The 20,795-nt window shown below is 39.8% G+C and overlaps 1 protein-coding gene across 1 annotated transcript in view; it reads left to right on the top strand.

The window, feature by feature from the left end:
- The window catches only part of LDLRAD4 (low density lipoprotein receptor class A domain containing 4), a 282,164-nt gene that overhangs the window by 20,313 nt on the left and 241,056 nt on the right, over positions 1 to 20,795 (top strand). The gene's annotated exons all lie outside the window — the stretch shown is intronic.

Below are 20,795 nucleotides of genomic sequence, written 5' to 3'. Positions count from 1 at the left end.
ACCCGTTGTATGCTTGCTTTCCCTTTTCCTTCAACAGCTGCAGAAAGAGGCATACAGTAGAAGTTGGAGGATCTGCCTCTGCCTTGAACAGAATTCAAGGCAATGAACTTAATGCTTCTGGGTTGCACTTAATTCTTCAGCTTTTATGTCATAATGACTAATAGCAGTTCAAGAGAATATTTTTCAGATAAAAAATGGCTATAATAGTAATCTATGTGAAACACTTCCTAGTGGTCTTCAAGAGCAAAAATGTAAAACTGTAATGTTGTATTAAATATTGGTTAGTGTAAAGGGAAAAATAAATGTCCAAATTTTAATAGACTGGACACCTGTAACTGAGGTTGCCCGTTTGTTTCTGAGGACTGCTTCGTTTGCTTCTGAGTTTCCCAAAATTTAACAGCTTGAGCTGAAATTTTCCAGACTGGTTATCTGCCTCAGACTGCTTGGCTTGGGCTGGTAAAACAAATCAGTCAGAGTACTTCTGAGCATGAATTTAGGGAAGAAGGCCGTCGCTGCTGTCCCAGCGGGAAGGTGTAGGTCTCTGAGGGAAGATGTGGTGGCTGGTGGTTGACCATAGCTGGAGCTGTGCCAGTACAGCTGGTTGTGGTGCTGTGCTTTAAACCAGCTTGCTGAAGCCGTGTGGATTTAGACTACCCCTCCAAGTGGAAACAGGAAGGGGAATACTGTTCATGCAAATAATTTCAGTCAGACAGTTTGGTTGTAGCCCTGCGAGAAGCTGTGCAGCACGAGGCAGCAGTCCTCAAGTGTGGCCAGCTAGGGTGGAAATCTCTTCGGCAAGCTCTGCTGCTGAAGCCAGTCTTCCACCTCGCAGGGCTGCCATATTATGTTTTACTCAGAAACATCTTGTTTAAGAAAACAAACTGCGTTTCGATGATGCTGTCTTGACAGGTTGAATCTCACTGTCAGCACTTTGGGAGCACAGATGTGCATGTGTTTTGCAGCCATGGTCTGCCCAGATGTACGTGCACACAGGGCTGGTGTTTGTTTGGGGGAAAATACCTCTCCAGGGGTCCCGAGTCCTGTCTGCGTTTAAAAAGCTGCAGGAGGTGGCAGTAGGAATTTATAAGAAAAATAACAAGAAAAAAAAAAAAAAAACTACTTAGAAACAAGGAGCCTCTATAAATGACCCAGTGTGGGACCAGTATTATAAAAGGGGTTGTTTAATGTGTCAGCAAGAAAGTAGCTGGATTTAGGAGTGAATTGAGAGAGGTGGTTATCATGGACAATGTGAAGAATAACTGGAAAAATAACTTTCCCTACCATATTGCACGACAGCCTTTGGATGGCATTTTTTTTCAAAGCTGACTTTTTTTTTTTTTTTTTTTTTTTTTTTTAAGAAAAAAAAAAGATGAAAAAATCATTCCCTTTGGCTAGAGTTGATGTATGGTGCTGGTTGTTGACTCTGGGGTGAGGGGAAGGCTTCCATGCACTTATTTGGGATACATCTGATAAGTTACACTGTTCCTAATTCTCTTCCTCCTACACAATTTGTCAACACTGTGCTGTAGGCTTTTGGCAGGAGGACTGCTGGTTGCCAATGGGGCTAGACCTGCAGAATTCAGAAATTCCCGGATCGCTGTTGTTTAAAGGATGAAGTGGCTAGGTTAGTAGAATTATTTCACTTTAAGCCATCATGCTGAGTATAGAAATACACATTGTTTATGAGTTAGGCCAAGAAGTAATAAAAAAAAAAAAAAAAAAAAAAAGTTGCTGTAAAGTTAGCCAGTAACCTGCATGATCACTCCCAATAAATAACAACAACATATGCTGTCATATAAAAGTGGAAATGGATCTGGAATGGCTGGTTATAGCAGACTTCTGTCCATCTGTCACACAGGCTAATAAGTAACTTCTTTGTTCTTGTGTTTAGTAAGGGTGGCCCCATCAAAATGTCAATAAATATTGTGAGGAATATAGAGGACCCATGTGGTTTGGGATGGATCAGAGCCAGTGGTGTGTCTCCATCTTCTGTATTTGTAGTGAAGAGAAAGGCGATGCTGAAGTAGAAGCAGAATGTTCTGAAATGTCTGTCTCCAGCTTTTGGGAACTTACTTAAGGTAGTTTCGTGTACATTAAAGTCATGGCTTTTTGATGTAGGTGAAGAGCAGAGCTGACTATCCCTGCCTTGCTTGGACTGGGAAGTGCCTATCCAGCCTGCAGCTTGTGTCTGAAGCAGCCACCATCGTAAAAGTGACTCTTTCAGATTTGTACAGCTCAACCTTTTATTTTTAATCATATTTAGCCAGGTGCTGGTTACTTCAAATCTATTTCTTAATGCTAATAAAATGCTCTTAATTTTTAGAACTGTCTGCTGTAATGCAGCATATGCGGCCTATGGTAATTTCTTAACTGTATGATATCTCATCTTCATTTCCATTTGAAATTTTAGCATCTACTATACATTGTTTTTTTTTGGTTGTTTGTTTTATTCTGCTGCATTCTTGTAGCTTTTTTTAATTTGAAAGTGTCTGAAGCACCAGACTTCTTGTTCACACACTGCTTGCTACGATGAGCTGCGCGAGACAACATCTGTGTAGTACAGACAGAGTGCCCGAAAGAATGCGGGGTGTGTCTGTCTCCCTGCTTATCTTGGCTTGCTTCTCTTCTCCTGACTCCTCTTAAGGTCTGTCTTTCTAGTCTGCAGTCTGCGCTAGTAACTTGGTGAAACTGGAGTCAGGCTCTGGGACACTCCACAGAGACCTGTCAGTGACTGGGCAAGAAGGAGCCAGCCAGGTCCCTCCTGCTGCTGGTGAAACATGAGGTGAGGTGGGAACATCTGGACAGGGAGAGAGTGGCACTCTTGTCTACAGTGAAGGACAAAAAATGAGGAGCGAGGGGAAGAATAATAAACAGAGCAGAGCAGGGAAGGTCTGAGAGCATGCTAAAGGTCTGAGGTGGGTGTGGGAGAAACTCTCGGATAAACCAAAAGCAGAACACAGGAGCGGCGAAATGTGACTGAAGAAGTCTAGGGACACTTCTTAAAAAACATCCAGAAATGGTGACGGTGATTTCTGTTGCATTTTAGTTGTTTTAATTCTTATTTTCCAAGTCAGGTTATTTGGACTGGGTTACAGCTGAATTTCACCTGTAGTTTCTTCATCCGTATCCAGCCCAGGCCTGAAAGCTCTTACGTAAGACGTCTTGCGAGCTTTGAGGCGGACTCACAAATGCACAGAGGAATGGTGCTTGGTACTGGGGTGGATTTCATACACACATCACAGTTTGCCAGAGCATTTAGTTCCTTCTGTAATGAAAAGGGACAACTTAATAGGAAAATTGGATTCACAGACGTCAATACTATATACCTGAGGTGGCAAAAAACAAACAAAACCCAACCCAGCCCACAAACCCAACACCTAGAGAGGAGTGTTTTTATTTCCTCTAACAAACATTTAATGCCAAATGCAGGAGTCCTGGTGAGAAGGACCACACTGAGGGAGTCTTCTTCAGTGGTGGGTGTCCTCGGCAGGCTGTCCCTGCTTGTGGCCTTTTTTTTCCCCTGAGATTGAATGGTTCTGGTCATTAGTGCAAATGTGATGGGTTAATATTCTTTGAAGCTAAAAATGAACAGCCATGGTAGGAGAGCAGTTGTCTCTCCCCTGTGTCGCACTGTAGACAGACTAATCCTTCTCTTGCCAGTCTCTGATGCAACTTAATTAATTTTAGTGGAATTACTCCTGATCTATAATTAAGTGAGAAGGAAATTGAACTGGACAATGTGAGAAGCTTCCTATGTTGTTGCTTATCATTATGAAGAGAAATGGAAGAGTTCACATTTCATTACTGCCAGTCTGTCACCTTGAACATGAAATCCTCCTTACTAAGCACCGCTTCAGAAAAAAAGTTACTAAATGTGGAGTCTAAGTTCAAGCTCACCTTATTCTTTAGCCAGCCATGTAAGAATGGTTTTAAGTTCAGGAGGATATCTAAAGCTGAGTTGCAAGTCATAACCTTTTCTTGATATATTTCTTTTTTTTCTAAGACATGCTGTCCTAACAACCCGCAGCACCACCACACAGACCAGCAGCTCACCACTGAGGGATCCTCACCTGCAGGGAGGTCCTACCAAAACCCTGGCTATTTACGCACCCTGTCTGCCTGCACAGCTCTGCCTTCTGGATTTGGGATGTGCTTTATCATATAGTCGGTCCCTGTTTTACCTGTGGCTGGGATCTTTTCTGGATAAGATTTTTCTTTCCGTCAAATTTTCAGCAGGGCAGCACAGAAAATAGCAGTGTGAGAACTTTCATACCAGCATAGTGGGGGATGGCTATAGTAACCGGAGGAAATAGCAACTATTTTTGGTGCCCCGTCTTGGGTATTTTGTACAAAACCACTTAAAGTTTGCAGGAGCAATACAGCTCTCGAAATAGAAACTCATCGTTCACATCTGAAGTTAAATATGCAGAAGTTGCTGGAAAGAATTGCAGATTATTTACCATTTGTCAGAGCTTGCAAGGAAACAACTGTTGCCATCAAGAGCGTGCCAAAGGTAGTATTTCTGTGATTCCTCCTTCTTCATGCAAACTCCCTGTGTTATGATATTACTATTCTTAGGCATCTGAATTACTTTGCCGAGTCCTAATTTAAATACCTATTTGTCTTCTTGTTTGATAGCCATTTCTTTGTTACTGTATCAAAGTAAGTGTTAGTGCTCCTTCTGCCCCCACTTGAGAAATGTAATGGACATGTTTGTCGTCTCTGTGAGGAAGGAAAGTGTATTTGGCCAAGGATTAAATAAAAAAGTTAACTTTGCATATGTAGTGTGAGTTATGGCCCAAAGAAGATTAAATATAGTTGACCAAGTCCAGCGTGTGTATCCTGGAGTAGTTGCTTTGCTGTGTGTGTATGTTGGGGAATCATTTGGCCTCTTTTGTGTTCTTAAATTCTGGGATAATCAAGTTGCAGCCTTACTTGTATTTCTCTTTAAGATATTAGAAAACACAAGTTATTAAATATCTGTTGTTCTTAATTTTCAAGTTAGTTTCTGTTGGAATTTAGTTAGGTTACTTTACTATGCCGTGGCTTCTCAAATTCACCCCCTCTCACTAGCCTCTCTTTGTGTTTCACATAGCAGCACTTCCATTATCAAATAAAGTACCCAGTGTTGATACATACAGCTTCCTCTTTGCATTTTTTGACTATTTGGTATGCTAGGTTAAAATGTATGATTTAGTAAAAATGCAGTCATGAGTCTCTAATTGCATGGGTAAGAAATATTTTTGTAGTTAATATGCTAAATATTTCAGTAATTTGATTTTTGTCTTAAAATAAATCAATTGCTGTGCGAAAGAAAACAATTTTCAATTCTTTTTTATTATTCTTTTTAAAAGAATTTAAACTTTTTAATAAAAATAAACTCAAGCTTTAAACTGACCCTTGGCTTTGGCCCTATATTTATGTGGCTGCGATTATTTGATTACAGCAGCTGTAATTTAAAATGTTCTTACTCATTTTGCAGTGTGGCAGGATGAGCTATCTGTTCTGAGAATTATTTGGGTAATTCAAGAATCTTCAGTGATATTTATAGCCTTCAAAATCTGAAAGTTAGGACACAAAATGTATTCTCCTTTTGCTATAGCCGGTCCTATTTACATATAAAGGAATTCAGCTGATACGGTAGCATATGCCAAATCTGAGGTTAATGCTGTGGGGGAAAATAACAGAACATCTTTGCTTTCAGGTCAGTTGATGTCTGTCTGTGACTAGAAAATCTTGTTTAAAGCCCTGTCATTAAAGGTCATTTATTTTAAATGCTATTGTTTAAAAATAATTTATTGGCTTTATTTTTTTTTTTTCATTTAAGGATGCTGTTGAACCATTTGCTACTCTGAAGTGATCTTTTATGTTCAAGCTGATAATAATTGATATACAAAGAAGTCTATGGGTAGAAACTTTAGACCCAGAGAGAGTAAATAATTAACCTGCAGGTTACATCTCCCATCTATCAATTTCTGGAACAGCAAAAATAGTTTAAAAATTCCTTGAAATTGAGGCAGAAAGGTAAACTGAAAAGGGTGCATCCAAGCTGAATGTGAGAACTAGCAAAAGGGGCAGATTGCTTGGAGAGGATCAGTTTGAAACAGTTCAGGTACTCCAACTTCTGGTGAATACAGAATCACTTATAACATCCGAGAGGTGAAAATATGAATCCGGTTAAAAAGTAATAGCAATCTTATTGAGAATGCAGGTATTTGGAAATCAGTATATATCCTCACCCAAAAGCTATGCCTTCGTTTTGATTTGAATGAAAACATGCCTGTCAGAATGATAGATATACATATATATATAAATATATAAAAAATGGTATGTTTAACAGTTCACTAGGTGCAAATTTAAAATATGTTTTCTGGTAATAAAGTGTATTTTCTGTACTGTTCATCTGCTGTCACAGAACTCTATTCCCATATATTTTGTAGATGTTATCAAATGCTTGAGATTGATGTGTTTGTGAAGTGGGGAGGCTGCAATACAGAGAAACAAACTTGTGATGAAACGTCTGCATGTGGTGGTTACAATTTCGTTTCAGCTTGGTGGAGTTTGAGAAGCATGTGTGTTATGTCTAGCGACATGGAAGAACAAACAAATTTCCAGTTTTCCTCAAGGCGGATCCTCAGCTGATGTAAACTATCACAAAGCAAATGATGTTAATAGAGATTTGATTATGTTTTTCTAACCAGTGGAGAATCTGTCCTTCTGTCGTTCATTTCCCAGAGACGCTGCTGTGGTGTCTGTTGGACCTGAGCCATTTTTTATTAAGGAATTCTTGGTGTGTAGAAGCTGGTGAATGAGCTCCACGTGAGCACATCCCTTCCCTGAAATACTGATTCTCATTTTACTTTTAAACTTTCTACAGAAATGTAGCTTTTCTTCCTGTTCCTTTTCCCTTAGCTCCATCAGCATCTATTGACATCACCCTTTGGCTGACCTAGTCCTCAAATTCTGCAAGAGGAGCGAGAGGACAACTACTACTAAGTCTTTTTTTTGAAAGAGCAATTAGACACAAAAACCTGATTTAGCAAATTTAGAAAAAAAAAAAAAAGATGCATTTTGCATGTTACAAAAACATTAGATGCTGAGTATAAGCAAAGCACTTTTTTTTTTTTTTTTTTTTTTAGGGGACATATGTTGTCATTTATATTTTGGTTTATTTTTTCAAGTTTTTATGTCTGGGGTAATTTGAAACAGCTTCTACATGGTCAAAATAGTTTAGACTGCAATATAAGGCCCTGCAGATTAGCACTAGCTAGAGATACAGTTGGAAGTTAATCTAGATGACCTTATTTTTGTCATGATTTTTGGACTGTAAATGGCTAATTCTGTATTCTGTCCAATGACACTTACTGTTAGCTTATTCTCAAGAAATTATGAAATACTCATTTTGATGTGTTCTTTTAAACAGAGTTAAATGCAAGAGGCAAAAGGAGCAGAGAGAAGTATTATATTAGAGTAATTCTCAATAAACAATTGATTTAGAACAAAACCATCCTTAATGATGTGTCCTTTGAAGATGACCTGTGATTACAACCCACAGTTTTGCTGTCATTTAAGCTAGAGGGGACATGTGTTACTGTCTTGCTCAATTGATGAGATTGGATGGATGATTGAATGATGAGACTGCAAGCCAGGTCTTTAGCTTGTCAACTCATGCCTAATTCACAATGACAGTGTGCATGCAAGGCAAGCGTCTGTATTCGGTCATGTTTAAGCTTCTAGTTACAGTCTTCCCTCTGTGTTAATGCTGTAGATGCTTCAGAACAGACCAGAGAAGAAAAAGAAGGCCACGGACAGAAAGAGTGGGCAATTTTTATGTACTTTATTTGCTGTTTTTTCTCTGATTCTTTTAATGTTTCTGTATAAAAATAAATACTGAGGAAGCGTTATCCATGGACAAAAATACAACTGTCTGGGAAAACAGACTACGTTCTTATGAAATACATTTTTTGTTAACTGCCTTTTTTTTTTTTTTTTTTTTCAGTTTCCAAAATGGCTTCAATGTGTTCTCTGCTTTTCCTTGTGATTTTCACACATTTTCTTCTGTTCTTGCCCCTTCTCCCTTGCTTGGCTCTCGATTGTGCAGGTGGAACAGTGCTGATACCATTAATAAAGTGACATAATCGGACCTAACTATTTTTGGAACTGACCAAATCACAAATAGTTGCACATCCTAAAGCTGATGAAATATTTCTAATATTTTATGTTGATTTTAAAATGTTGCCTTATTCTACGGTAATGATTTTAACGGCTTAGCAGAAGCCCGGTGACATGTAACAGGAAAGTAGCTCTCTGCACGTCAGAAAAAGCAAATGTGAAAATGCTGGGATGAGAAGAGAGATTACTTCTGAAGTGCTAGTGGTAGGTTAGAATAGTTCTCAAGGAATTTTGGTCTTCTAGAAGTTGATATCATTTTAAGATAGATTATTTATAGTTTTGTAAGATGGCAACAAATTCACAGGCACAGCTACCAGTAGATCATTTTTTCCCTCCATGTTTTAAGTGGTTTCACAGATGAAGTTGTTTATGGAAGATGCTCTTAAGTTCTTCTCAGAAGTTCCCGTGAGTTTCACAATGAGAGCCACTTCGGAAAATATATTCCACATACATAAATTGCCTTATTTTTACCCATGTTTTGCTTCACCGTGTCCCCAGTGACTGTCATCCCCCCTCTCAGTGTCACAGGTGTGGCAATGAGCATTGTGTTGGTTCACTCGCTGTTGCTCAGCCAAATGTAGTTTCTCCAGGCAGCCAGTGGAAGTTTTATTTCCCGTGGTAGGGTTTGCTGAGTGGTCTTTTAATGCCATCAAACAAGTCAGAAATGGAGGCAAGTACTTGGAGACCTTGTAAATCATGTGACGTTAACTGGTTTTGAGTCCTAGCAAGTCTAACAGATAGCACTGATGTACAGGCCCTGTCACCATCTCAGAGGATTGATCTATTCACGTGTGCATGAAACTCCAAGTGTTCTGCTCATCCTGTGGAGGACTCGGACTCCTTTTGTTTTTTGCACTTCTTTAATTCATTACCCTGTTTCCATATTCTTATTATGTCAAACATGTATATTACTGGTTCTTTAAATTGCTTACGTTCTTTGTAGTTGAGTGAGTAAACATTGCGCAGAAGATTTCAGAAGTCATGTAAGCTGCAGGACGTTCAGGTGTGGAGAAGCACTGTGGCATGGCTGACCAAGTTGTTCCATCCTGCTGTGCTCAGTACACTTTTCAAGCCTTAATGCACCTACAATTGGGAAGATTGGGCACGTAATCTACATTTCTTTTAACTGACTTTTTTAGTAGACTGCGTATTTTTTCTTTTCGTATGTTTGGCCCTACAGAAATATTGAGTGGCATAACCAAAACTATTGTTTGGCACAGAGGTTTTTAAGAAGCATTAATATACTTGTACTATTTTAAAGGAATGCATGGGGGTCAAATTAGGATTCAGACTATCAACACTGTAGAAATGTGGAAATGGCTATTTGCATTCAGGAAGGTTGACAACAGGTTATTGAAAGGTACCAGTCATGAGGTGTTGGTGTGACTACATTGTAGGAAGGGGGCTTAGGGAGCAGAGTAGTAGGCAGAGGTCTGTACTTTGCAAGTGTAGTGTGTAGCATATATGCAAAGTGTGGCTACCAAATCAATACTTAATGCAGTATATTGAGTATAATACAGTGTAATGAGAGGATATATTTGATTCCAAGATACAGTTGTATTACAAGTTTGCTTGAGGTGCGTATGAGAAAAACACAATCATAAAAAACCTAGTCATTGCAGACATTTTGACATGTATATATTTATTTTCCACAATTTTCTTCACAAATTATTATGTTTTTTACTTACTTTATTTTGCCTTTATCTTATTTTTTCTTAGAACTGTACCCTTGTGAAGTGATTTTTTTCCATAGTTCTATAACAAGATGCATTGCATATCTCCTGAGGTGATTTTGTTTCTTTTGGGGAAAGTTGGTGTTGTTCTTAGAGGGTGTTCAAAGCACAGGTTCCTGTGCACCCACAAAGAGAAATCTTACAAGAGAAACATCTTAGATCACAGGAGAGTGTAATTCCTGTTACGGCTGTGCATGATATGTAGGGTTAAGTCTCTTGTTTCTGAAATCATTTAGGACTTCTTTTAAAAACGTAGGTTGCATCATCATTGGCTGACTTAAAACCTAAATTGGGAACAGGATCATAAACAGTGTGGAGCAGAGATTCAGTATATGTCTGTGTCAGAATACTTCAATTTACAATCTTCATGCTTACTTAAACAAGGGTGAAATAATTGGCTGTTGGAAAATTACTGGTGAGTTGATGTCTTTGTTTTCTGTGCCTGTGTCAATCATTAGAAGACTCTGGAGAGTCACTTCTTGCTTTGTCATCACTGTAAGTGAGCATATTACAGTATACTTGGGAGACTTAGGAAGGTTGAAAAATGTATCTAGTACATCTAGTGCATTGGTGTATTTGTGAATCAAGAGTATTTTTCACAGTCTGCATTTCTACAAATGTGCCTTCTGCTTGTATAGCACCGGGCCAAAAAAGGCTTCTCAGAAACTCGGTATCTTTAACGTACCTCCCAGAACTCGCTATTAGTTTCCATGATTTTCAGGCATAGAAACCAAACAGCCCCTTCTGCAGGCTGTTATCAGTTTTTTGAAATCAATTTGCTTACAGGGTTTAATATTATTTGAATAAAACCTACGCTTCTCACTTAACATGGCATCAGCACTGCAAAAAAAATCTTGCTCCCTTTGAGCTTGTCCAGCTTGTTTGGTTTCTAGAAGTTAATATCCAGTGCTTTGGTACAGTGTTAGAAATAACAGAAGGGCAAAACTTCATGGTAAGAGGCTCTTACAGTCCCTTTTACTTGACAGGTGATTATTATTATAATATTTTTCTGCTCACTGAAGTTTTCTTCTGCCTATCAACCTCAGATCTAGTGCTGCAGCTGTGGTTAGGTGGGCCAGCAGGGTAGGGTGCAAGGATTTCTTCCCATTTTCTTTACAGAGGCTGAATAGGGCATTGTAGGACTTTGGCTGGAACCTTTTCAATCACAAGTTACTTTTATCCTGTGGGTCTCTAACACAGCATACTGTTGTTCATCTGTCCATCTCTTCCTTAGCCTGTCATGCTTCCATGTAGGATTTGTTTTCTAGATCAACAAATGAGTGCTGTCTCTTTATTCTTCAAATACCTTCTCTGTTCCTGTTTCATGGATGGGCTTAGCACTGATTTCAACACATGCATTGAAACATCATGTTGAGACCTCCCCACTTGACAGCTCACCTGCTCTTCTCAAAACACTGGCTCCTCAGCTTCCCTTTCAGAAATCCTGCCATGGTTGCTGCGATCACGGACTCCCTGAGTTCTTATTAACTCAAGTGTATCACAGTTTCAAAATAAATGTATGTATTTGCTTTACAGATCTTTTCTTCCTGCAACTTCTGCCTTTCTGCTGGGGTATTCTGTGGGCAGCCCTGATTGGCACAACTCCTGACATGTTCCCTGTGTACTGTAGTGAAAAGCTGGAAATTGCCAATTTTAGGGCTATCTATGGAGCTTGTTTACTTTGGTTTCCTACACATGATGAATGAGGTTTGAATTCAAGATCAGAGCCAGGCCTCTTCTGCTGGAGGGGAAAGCTACTGAAAGCAGAAGAGTGTACTTGGGGTGGCTTACCCCTTGGAGCCACCCTGATGACTACCACCAAGTCTGGGGTGTGGGATCCTGAACGTGGGCACCTTTTTGGTCGGTTTTCAGGACTTGGTCACTGATGATGGTGATGGACTGGCCTGTCATGCAAACATATCTGGCACTTGTGTTTGGAAAAAGTCAGGCTGGGTGCAGCCTGAGGAGGGCTTGCTGCCATCATACTGCATCCGTGTTCTGGTCCTATTCATGCAGTGATCCCATACAACTTCTTTATTACCAGGACTGACAGTTCAGCTTCCCAGGGAGGGTGGATGTTGGATTATGTGGAAATATCAGTCCTAGTGGTTAGAGGAGGGTGCAGAGACCTTGCAGCCCTAGGTGCGAGTGGCAGTTCCTGTAAGAGAGGCAAGCTACTTTGTGGAGGAAGGTTTTTCTTCCACAGTTTGAGCTTTTCCCTAGCATATGGGTAGGTAGGAAGAGTTTGCCAAATGTGTGATAGTTACATAAAACATGCAACATCTGACAGATACGGAAAGGATTGTAATAAACGATTTCTTTGCACTCCTGCTCCAGAAAAGCTAAACAAACTGTTAATACAAAGTCCATCAGATCTTCTCTCCCATTTCTGGGGTCCTTTGTGTTTGTGTGGAAACTCTGTAAGCGTGGGCTAACATTGGCCAGATCTGCTTGAGAGCTTTTTACTAGGAAAATGTTAGGTACTATGCTATTTCGAATGACAGCCTTTATTTATTTATTTGCTATTGCTATTAATACTTGTGGGAGATTTATTTCCCATATCTCATCTCCATTTCCAGTTCTGCATCTGCTATAACCCAGAGACACTAGATGCTGCTTGCAGTACTCATATATTTTTTTTGTCTCCTTTCTCCCTTTTCTGTCTTTCCTATTTTTAAAGCTTATTAGTTTTCAGAAGGATAAAGTAAAGTTAAAATAAATAATAATAAAAAAAAAGTAGAGTTGTATTTAGGAACTGGGGATTATTTTGTTTTACTGGAAATATTTAGCCAAGTTGGTGGTTTGGAAATGTTTTCATGAGAACTGCTTGAGCTAAAAGTTACTGAGACAAAATTCCAGAAAAATAACTGTGAACTCCAGTTTATAACAAGGTCATTTCTGGCAGTCTTCAGTTTAAAAACTTTCCGTAGCTGCAAGAAAGGAAGAGTTACAGATCAGTGCGATCTGGAGTTTTTGGCAAGTTGAAACAATTTAAAAAAAAATATTAACATTTGGATTTAACCCTCCCTCCGCCCCCCGCTGTGACTAGCTCATTTCCATTCAACTTTTTCTCTGTATCCTTAATAAGAATGACACTGAGGAACAGAGGATGGGAAGAGAGACTTTTTTGCTGTTTAAAATTGGTTCCGCAGGATGGAAATTTGGCATCACATGCGGAAACTAGCAAATCTGTTTACAGAACTCTCTGCCTCTCCATCCAATGAAACCAACAAGACAGCTCAAATAAAGGGAGATTTTAGTGATGAAGTCACATTTTTTGTTGAAATTTTCAGTGTTGCTTTCCTCGTCTTTTTAGCTTGTTCAAAAACTGGTTGTCTGGTGTGAGATGCAATGTAAATAGAGGGTGCCAGTACTTTTGTCCTGTGGTCTTCAGAGCTTCAGGCCACTGTTCATGTGAACGAGCCACGTACAAAGAGCCCAAAAGTGATGGTATCAAGGACACTGAGGGTCTGACAGATAGGGCTAACATAAATATTAGGAGGGTATTTTGATGAGAGGAGTCCTTGCAAGTTTCAAATGTAAGTGTTAGGGTTGGGTTATGCATTTTATTAATGGAGAAACACACAGGAGTAAGGGACATCAGCTTCCCATCTCTAACTTAAGTGAATTCGAGAATCTGAATTCTGTAAAAGCCAGGTCTTTTCAAAGTTCAGATGGGAATACCCTGAACACCCCAGGGAATACCCCTGAATAGCCTTCTGTGGTATGCTAGCAGGAAACAGGTAGGATGGGAGGTTGGAAAGACACAGTTCCCTGTGTAGCTAACTTAATAACCAGCAAAAATGAGCAAATGGGGAAATTGGTCTATTAATCTGGTAAAGAATGGTAGAAACTTATCTAGGAACAAGCAGAAGACTCGGGAGAAGCTGTAACTTGCTGCGTCAAAAAATGTTCTGGTGCTATGCAGTTGTCAGCAGTTCTGCACATCTGCCAAAGAGCAATAAAAATAGGTAATTTGTTCTAATAATTACTATATTTTTTTATATTTGCTTGCTTTTTATTCCAGAGATTAAAAAATGTTAGAAAAATGAATAAGGGCTTGTCTTCATAGAAGAGTTACAAGAGGAGTAATTGTTGTTACTGTGCCTTTTCCACTTCTTAGCCATATACAAAGCTGTATAGAAAGGGAGAGTTTAGTGATACCATACGCGCCATGGTTATTTGGCTTTAAAATAAAGAAATGCTTATGGATCTTTTTAAAAACAAGAACAAAAAAAAAACAACCTCCAAACTAACCAACCAAAAACCAAACAAAGGGGAAAAGGAGCTTATCAATGAAGAGGGAAAGTTTACTGCTGATATTAATGTGGTTGTGGTAGTGAGGTTGGAGTGAACCATAAGGAGTTGGAGGAATGCTGGAGAAAGCAGTGTGACTGGATAGTAGAATGGTAAGTAAAATTCATTGCAGGTAAAATTTAATGCATATAAATGGAAAGTGATCTACAGGGGGAGAAATAACTGCAGTTCCACTAAAAAGTGATGAGCTTTGAGCTGACTGTTATCGTGCATGACTTGGTTATGATAAACAGCAGTGTAAGATGAACTCATTGCTCTGCACTTATCAGAAGAGCAAATCACATGATAGGCGTTGTTAATAAAGGAAAAGAGAGTAGTAAAACAGGACATCATCATTGTTGCTGATGTGTGAATTCATGGCTCACCAGCATCTTGAGTAGTATGTGCAATTTCTGTCCCCTCAACCAGCAATGATACAGTAGGCTGGAAAAAATTTAGAGAAAGCAGTCATAACAGATGCAGAAAAGCTTGTGTACAGAGTAAACTGTCTTTCTTTATCTTGGGAAGAAGAGATTTGGAGTGTGTGCTTGAGGTATGCAATATTACATGTATGAGTGAAAGGAGAGGGTGGACAGGTATGACTGTTTGGTGTCTCTTCCAACACAAGTCCTAGGTGCTATGAAAAAGAGTATAAGCAAAGAGAAAGAGGTGGGTCTTTGTGAAACAAAGTGCCAAAGAATATTGTGTTTGAAAGTTTACGTGGATCTACTTTCTGACGCTACATGCTCAAAAAAGTCCATTTTTTTCTGTAATTGATGTAGTGGATGGGTGCACTTTGAAACGTTAGTGTTTTCATGGACTACTGCAGTTTTTGGTTGTCTTTTATTACCTGCAGTAGGCAACTATTATAGGTCTATAAGGAAAAGTGAGATTAGCACACTTAGCTGAATTAATACTAATTATAACTGTGTATAATATTATAACTTTTCATGTGTGAAGAAGGATTTTTATTTTTTTTCTTATTTAGTCTCCCAGCTTCCTTAATTATTTCAGAGGATTCAGAGGTACCTGGATTTCAAAAATTACTTGTGGATTTAGTTGCCAGTAAATGTTTCTACTGTTCTCTTTGCCCCTAGAAAATAATTTTCTCAGTGTGTTTGATAACTTCAGTTGTGCACATAGCAGGAGTATTCTATTTTATAAGGGCTTTTATATATATGTCCTCTTAAGGCATGGTGCTCTTCATTGGAGGCAGTGGTGGAATGGTGTCTTAGCCCCTAGATGCGGCTGCTTCCTTCTCAGTGAGTTGCTGGCTTCTTCTCAAGCGGTCCTCCTTTAGCCACTGCTACACTGAAATATTGGGTCCCAAATTTGGGGCATAAAAGCAGTTATTCATGCCTAGAAATCTGGAATCTCGCTGCCTCGCTATCATCATCTTAACAACATGGTATGTTTCTTTTGAATAGTTCTTGAGCTCAGTTTTGAGCTCAAACTGTGTGTTGGTGAAACTACGAGTGTCCTCCCCTGAAAGCAGAGGAATGATGAGGATGTTGAAAATGTGTCGGTGCAGCTCTCCTCACCTCCCCGAGCTGGGTGAGCTCAGTCCTCTCCTTCCTCAGGAGACTTGCATCAGTAGCAGCACCTATTGCAACACGTTGCGTGTGCCTGTGTTTTGTGTGTGTTGTGTACACTTTGTGCCTTTTCCCCCCTCCATCCCCAGTGCCTGCACTCGATTTCCATGAACCTTCACTGGAGATGTTAACTTGGCAGCCTTGTCAGAGAACCATGGGCTGGCCTCTGCTGCTTGGCCTGTCACACCCTTGCTCCTTGTGCTGTATCTAGTCTGGGGATTTCGGTTTCCCGGACCAGCTGGAGGGCTGGAGTATGCACGCATGAGCCTCCATTGCTCGTTGAACCCTGAATGAGTTTCTACACAGAGACTCTGCCAGTTGTGGTTTCTCACAGCTCAACAAGGCCTCCATTCATTTTTATTCCGATGGATGTTTTCTCTTTTAGGAAACTTCTTTCTCATGCAGGATTATTTGTCTGTAGTATATAATATAAATACCAATACATATAAATACCAATGCAGTATTTGGTGTGGTACTTTGATGGACTTGTAATGTTTTGCTTCTGAAATGAGAGACAGATCTTGGGGAGGTCCTGAACATGGTTGCAGAGCAAGCACAAATACCAAAGTTTAGTGGGAGCCCAGGTTTCCTGATGGTAACTTGTTGTGCTAACAGCAGATTCATTTGTTTCCTAATTAATCAGAAAGAGTGTTCTTTTTATTTCAGCCATCTGGAGGAGAGCATGTTGTTTAGCTTCTTGCTACTGCAAATTGGAGCTACACAGGAAAAAAGGATGTTTCAACTCGTGTTTTTGGCTTGTTTTTCTAGGTTGAGTCAATACAGAGCACATTAAAACATACAGTAATCAGCTGTAAAGATCATATCTCAAGGACTGCAAAGATGTAACTTAAAGTTTTGTCCCTGAGAAGACAAGGAAGTATTGATGGTTTAATTGCTTATTATTCCTTGTTTTGTTCCATGGGATCAATTGTCAGACAAAGAAGATGTTTCCTGAGCGAACTGCAGGACTACTCTAGGACACCGCATTTGTTATCGCATTGTAGGGAACATTCAATGTCGCTTTTACATCTCTTCTTTGGATTAATGTCAAAAGCATATTGCCTGTCACACGATTTGCTGAGTGTGCCATTAGCTTGCTAACTCCCCGCAAAGATCTTAAAACATTGCGTTTTTTTTTTCTCCAGAAGTCGCATCTGCGCAACCTTTCTTTGGAAGCTGCATTGTTCATGTGGAATATTTTCCAAGGAGCAGTCTGTCCCTATGTGATGTTTACTGTATTTTTGCCTCGCAGCCAGCAGATTTTAGTACAAACTTGCCTGGGGGTGGCCTTGTCCTATTTTCCTCTTAGATGGTTCTGGCATTTATAGAGCTTGGGAGATCGTGCTTCTGAATTTTCCAGTCTGAAGAGCTCGAGCCAAAACAGCAGGGGAGATAGCAAACCTGTACGTTGTTTGGCTTACGGCAGCTGGGCCTGTTTTTCCTTTGACCTAAAGCAATGGCAGATTTTCTTGGGTTCATTGTGGAGGAGGGGGGACGTGAAGAAGAGGAAAGATATGAGGGAAATCGCTTTATCTCTTTGCTTGGAAAAAGCAACCTATTTTTTTATTATTTACTTTTCCCCCCACGCCAATGCCTATTTTTGATCCCCTAACAAAGGTAACTTAATAAACCTCAAGTTACAGTTACATCACAGGTAGGGAGCTGTTCTTTTTCTTGGAGCTGATTTATGGATGCCGATTACTGATGAGAAAAGGGACTGCATTTTGTTTTAATATTGCATTACTGTTTTGAGCAACAAGCTCTTTCTATGTTGTCATACCGTTGTGCTTGCAGAGTTGACTTTTTATTAGAGGATTGGCTCCTCTGGGGTTTTTAGTGACATTTCATAGCTTCCCACCACACTCTATTTTCTCCTTTACAACTTGGTCAGTGGAAAAATAAAAAAAAAGAAAAAACAAAACAAAAAAAATCAACCAACCCTCTTGCCAGTTAGTGCCCAAAGCCTCTACTGGGGAATGAACTTTGATGAATGAATGTGGGAAAATTGGAAATATCCTGCAGATGGGTGGCTCAGAGAATATAGCAACTCTTACTGCTTGGCCTTGTTCTCAGAGAGCCTTTGTTGTCTGTAAACACTTTCTCTGCAGTCTTCCCTTCTAAATGAGGTTTCCTGTGGAAATAGACCTCACTGTAGCTGCCTTTTACTTGTCCTGCTCTTACATTTAGCAGCAGATGTTTCAGTTAAGTTTTGCATTTATGTAATAGTGTTGTTTCCTTGTGCCACAGAGTGATTTTATTCATGAAGGAATGCTTTTTAAATGTGATTGTTCGAGTCCCAGGCTCATGGATTCCAGGAACATAGGAAAGTTTCCTAAAAAAAAGTTGGTGAGAACAGCGAGTGGTGAAGCTGGCCACTTGTTTAAAGTGGAACATGAAGTAATGCTGCATGTAGTGCTGAGCACTTCTGAGGGACTCATCCTGATTAAATCAAATTCAAAAGTGTTGTTTTTCTTAGGATTCTTGATTGTATATCTACACTGCTGTGGGAGAAACAATTGATAGATCCTGAGCATCCTCAGCTGAACATGAAGAGAAAGAACAAAGCCATCTTTCTTACCCTTTCAGTATTTTCTCCCTTTATATTGTTTACTTCATAGATTTTTCTTGCAGATGTTGTGAGGATATTCATAACAACTGTTGTAGGAGAAACTATCGGCTCTGATGTACTTCAGGCAGGGGATGAAGCTATAAAGCTATTGGGCCGCTGCTTCTGCAAGGAAGCTCTTTACCTGCTTCATAGTGCAAGTGCTTGTCCAGAGTTTAAAAAAAATAATAAATCCAAATTGGCAACTTCTGACAAATTTCCCACCCTTCCTCTTTTTCCAATTTGCAGTACACTCTAGGTTATTCATAACTGGTGTGTGTCACCATTTCATACCAACGGGAAGATGCACCTACAGTAGGTGGAAGAACCAGGAGAATCATCATCATGGCCTACGGCTTCCTAATGAGGGGGAGCGGAGGGACAGGCGCCAATCTCTTCTCTTTAGTGACCAGCGATAGGACCCGCAGGAATGGTGTTAAGCTGAGGCAGGAGAGGTTCAGGCTAGACATCAGGAAGAGGTTCTTCACCGAGAGGGTGGTCGCACACTGGAACAGGATCCCCAGGGAAGTGGTCACTGCACCGAGCCTGTCGGAGTTTAAGAAGCGTTTGGACAGTGCATTTAGTCCCATGGTCTGAAATTTTGGGTAGACCTGTGTGGAGTCAGGAGTTGGACTCGATGATCCTTGTGGGTCCCTTCCAACTCAGGATATTCTGTGATTCTATGCCAGGCAGAGCAGATGTACCTTCATCTGACCCTTCAGGTGTTGCAGAACCAGCATTTTTGGTGTCTTCTGTCTGGGAAGTGGGAACACCTCAGGCTGCCCGAGTGGGCCAGGGTGGAGCTGAAGCTTTCCAAAGATACCGTGGCTTCAGACCCGTGCAGTGTTTTGTATGGACGAGCGATCCAGTCCCACTTAACAGTTGTACATTTCTTTTCCTCTATTCTTTCTGGTCCTCAGGTCAGCCTTGCAGGATGAGGCTTTTGTTACTTCACAGTTTAATTTGTTTCTTGTGATCTGCTTGAAATACCCTCATGTTTTCATGTTTCACTTTTTCTACATAGAAAGACTGTTTAAATCAGATAAATGTAAAAAGAAAGTAATCCCTTCAGAGGCGATAATTTATCTCCATTTCCTGTAATAATCATCACTTTTCAGTTATTTTCTTCATGTAGCATGAACTTGCTCTGCTTTTTGTTGCCCTTTGTCATCCCACAGATCCCCAGAGGCTGTAGTGAATTCATATTTCACGTCTTCCCCTTATTTCAGTGATCGTCCAAACCAAAAGCAAAAAACGCAGGCAAAGGACCCTTGTACCTGCATGAACATCCTCTGTTGGATTTTGGTATTGCCCCTCATCTCACCTTTTTCACTAAATGTAATAATTCCTATAACTTGTCTACTGGTATTTAATAATTTTGCTGTTGTCATTAGGAATAGATTTTCTTTCCTATGCTGAACTCACTCAGGGAGATTGTAATTACTATTTACTGATTTCTTTCAGTGTTTTCAAGAAAATCTTCCTTAACGCTCTACTAGAAGATCTGGTAGATTCTTCGTTGATATTAATTGCTGCATAATGAAGTGCCCTTGAAAGTCAGTTATGTAAATGAGCAGCCTTGAGCTGGCCATCAGAACAATGCTGGCTTGATCTTTAATTTAATAATTGAGGAGTTGGAACATAAAATGGTTCTTTAAATCTGAAATCGGGTAGAATCATATTTTTATTAGACAAATTCTAATGGCATGAGCTATGATATATTGCTGGTATAAAATTTAGTTTAGCTGATTACTTTGCACGCAGGCAAGCACATGAAATACAGTTATTTCTTAGGAAGAAGTCTTGTGTTCAGTTGCCTTAGGTATTTTTAGGTGATTATTTTGAAAGAAGTTGCTAACTTGTGGCTTTAAAATACCAAGTAGCGTCTTTTTGAAATATATTGTGTCTGTTTTCCTCCCTTCCTGCTTACCTTTGTTGTGATAAAAATCACAATTCTTCTGTAACAGTTCCACGTATTTTCCTTGAAAACACATCATACCTGAGTCTTTTGGCTTATTAAAAAGCCCATGAGTTCTAGACAACTGAGGGCAGTACATCATCTAAGTAATTTCGTCAGTTCAGGTAAAGTTTATTAATTGTTACATACAAGATATGCAGAAATTGGTGGATGCAAAGTTATTTGCAAATACAGCCTTGGCAAACCTCCTCTGGAATTCTGAACGGGTTTTCCAGCTAGACTTAGTCATTTTTTCCCTAATGTCTTGGCATAGCTGATCACTCAGGAGTGACATATGGTAGAAACATGCTCTAAGGGACAAGTCTCCCGGATGGCGCACAGCACCACACAAGATAGACAGATGGTGGCTTATTCAACCTTGGAAAAAGTTTAATCCTACATATTGGCAAGGCGGCCTGGGTACCGAGAGAGAGGCACAC

The sequence above is a fragment of the Anas acuta genome, chromosome 2 (genome assembly GCF_963932015.1).
Source record: "Anas acuta chromosome 2, bAnaAcu1.1, whole genome shotgun sequence".
Classification (NCBI taxonomy): Eukaryota; Metazoa; Chordata; class Aves; order Anseriformes; family Anatidae; genus Anas; species Anas acuta.
Note: the sequence above shows the minus strand (reverse complement) of the source record. Positions and strands in the feature narration are given on the sequence as shown.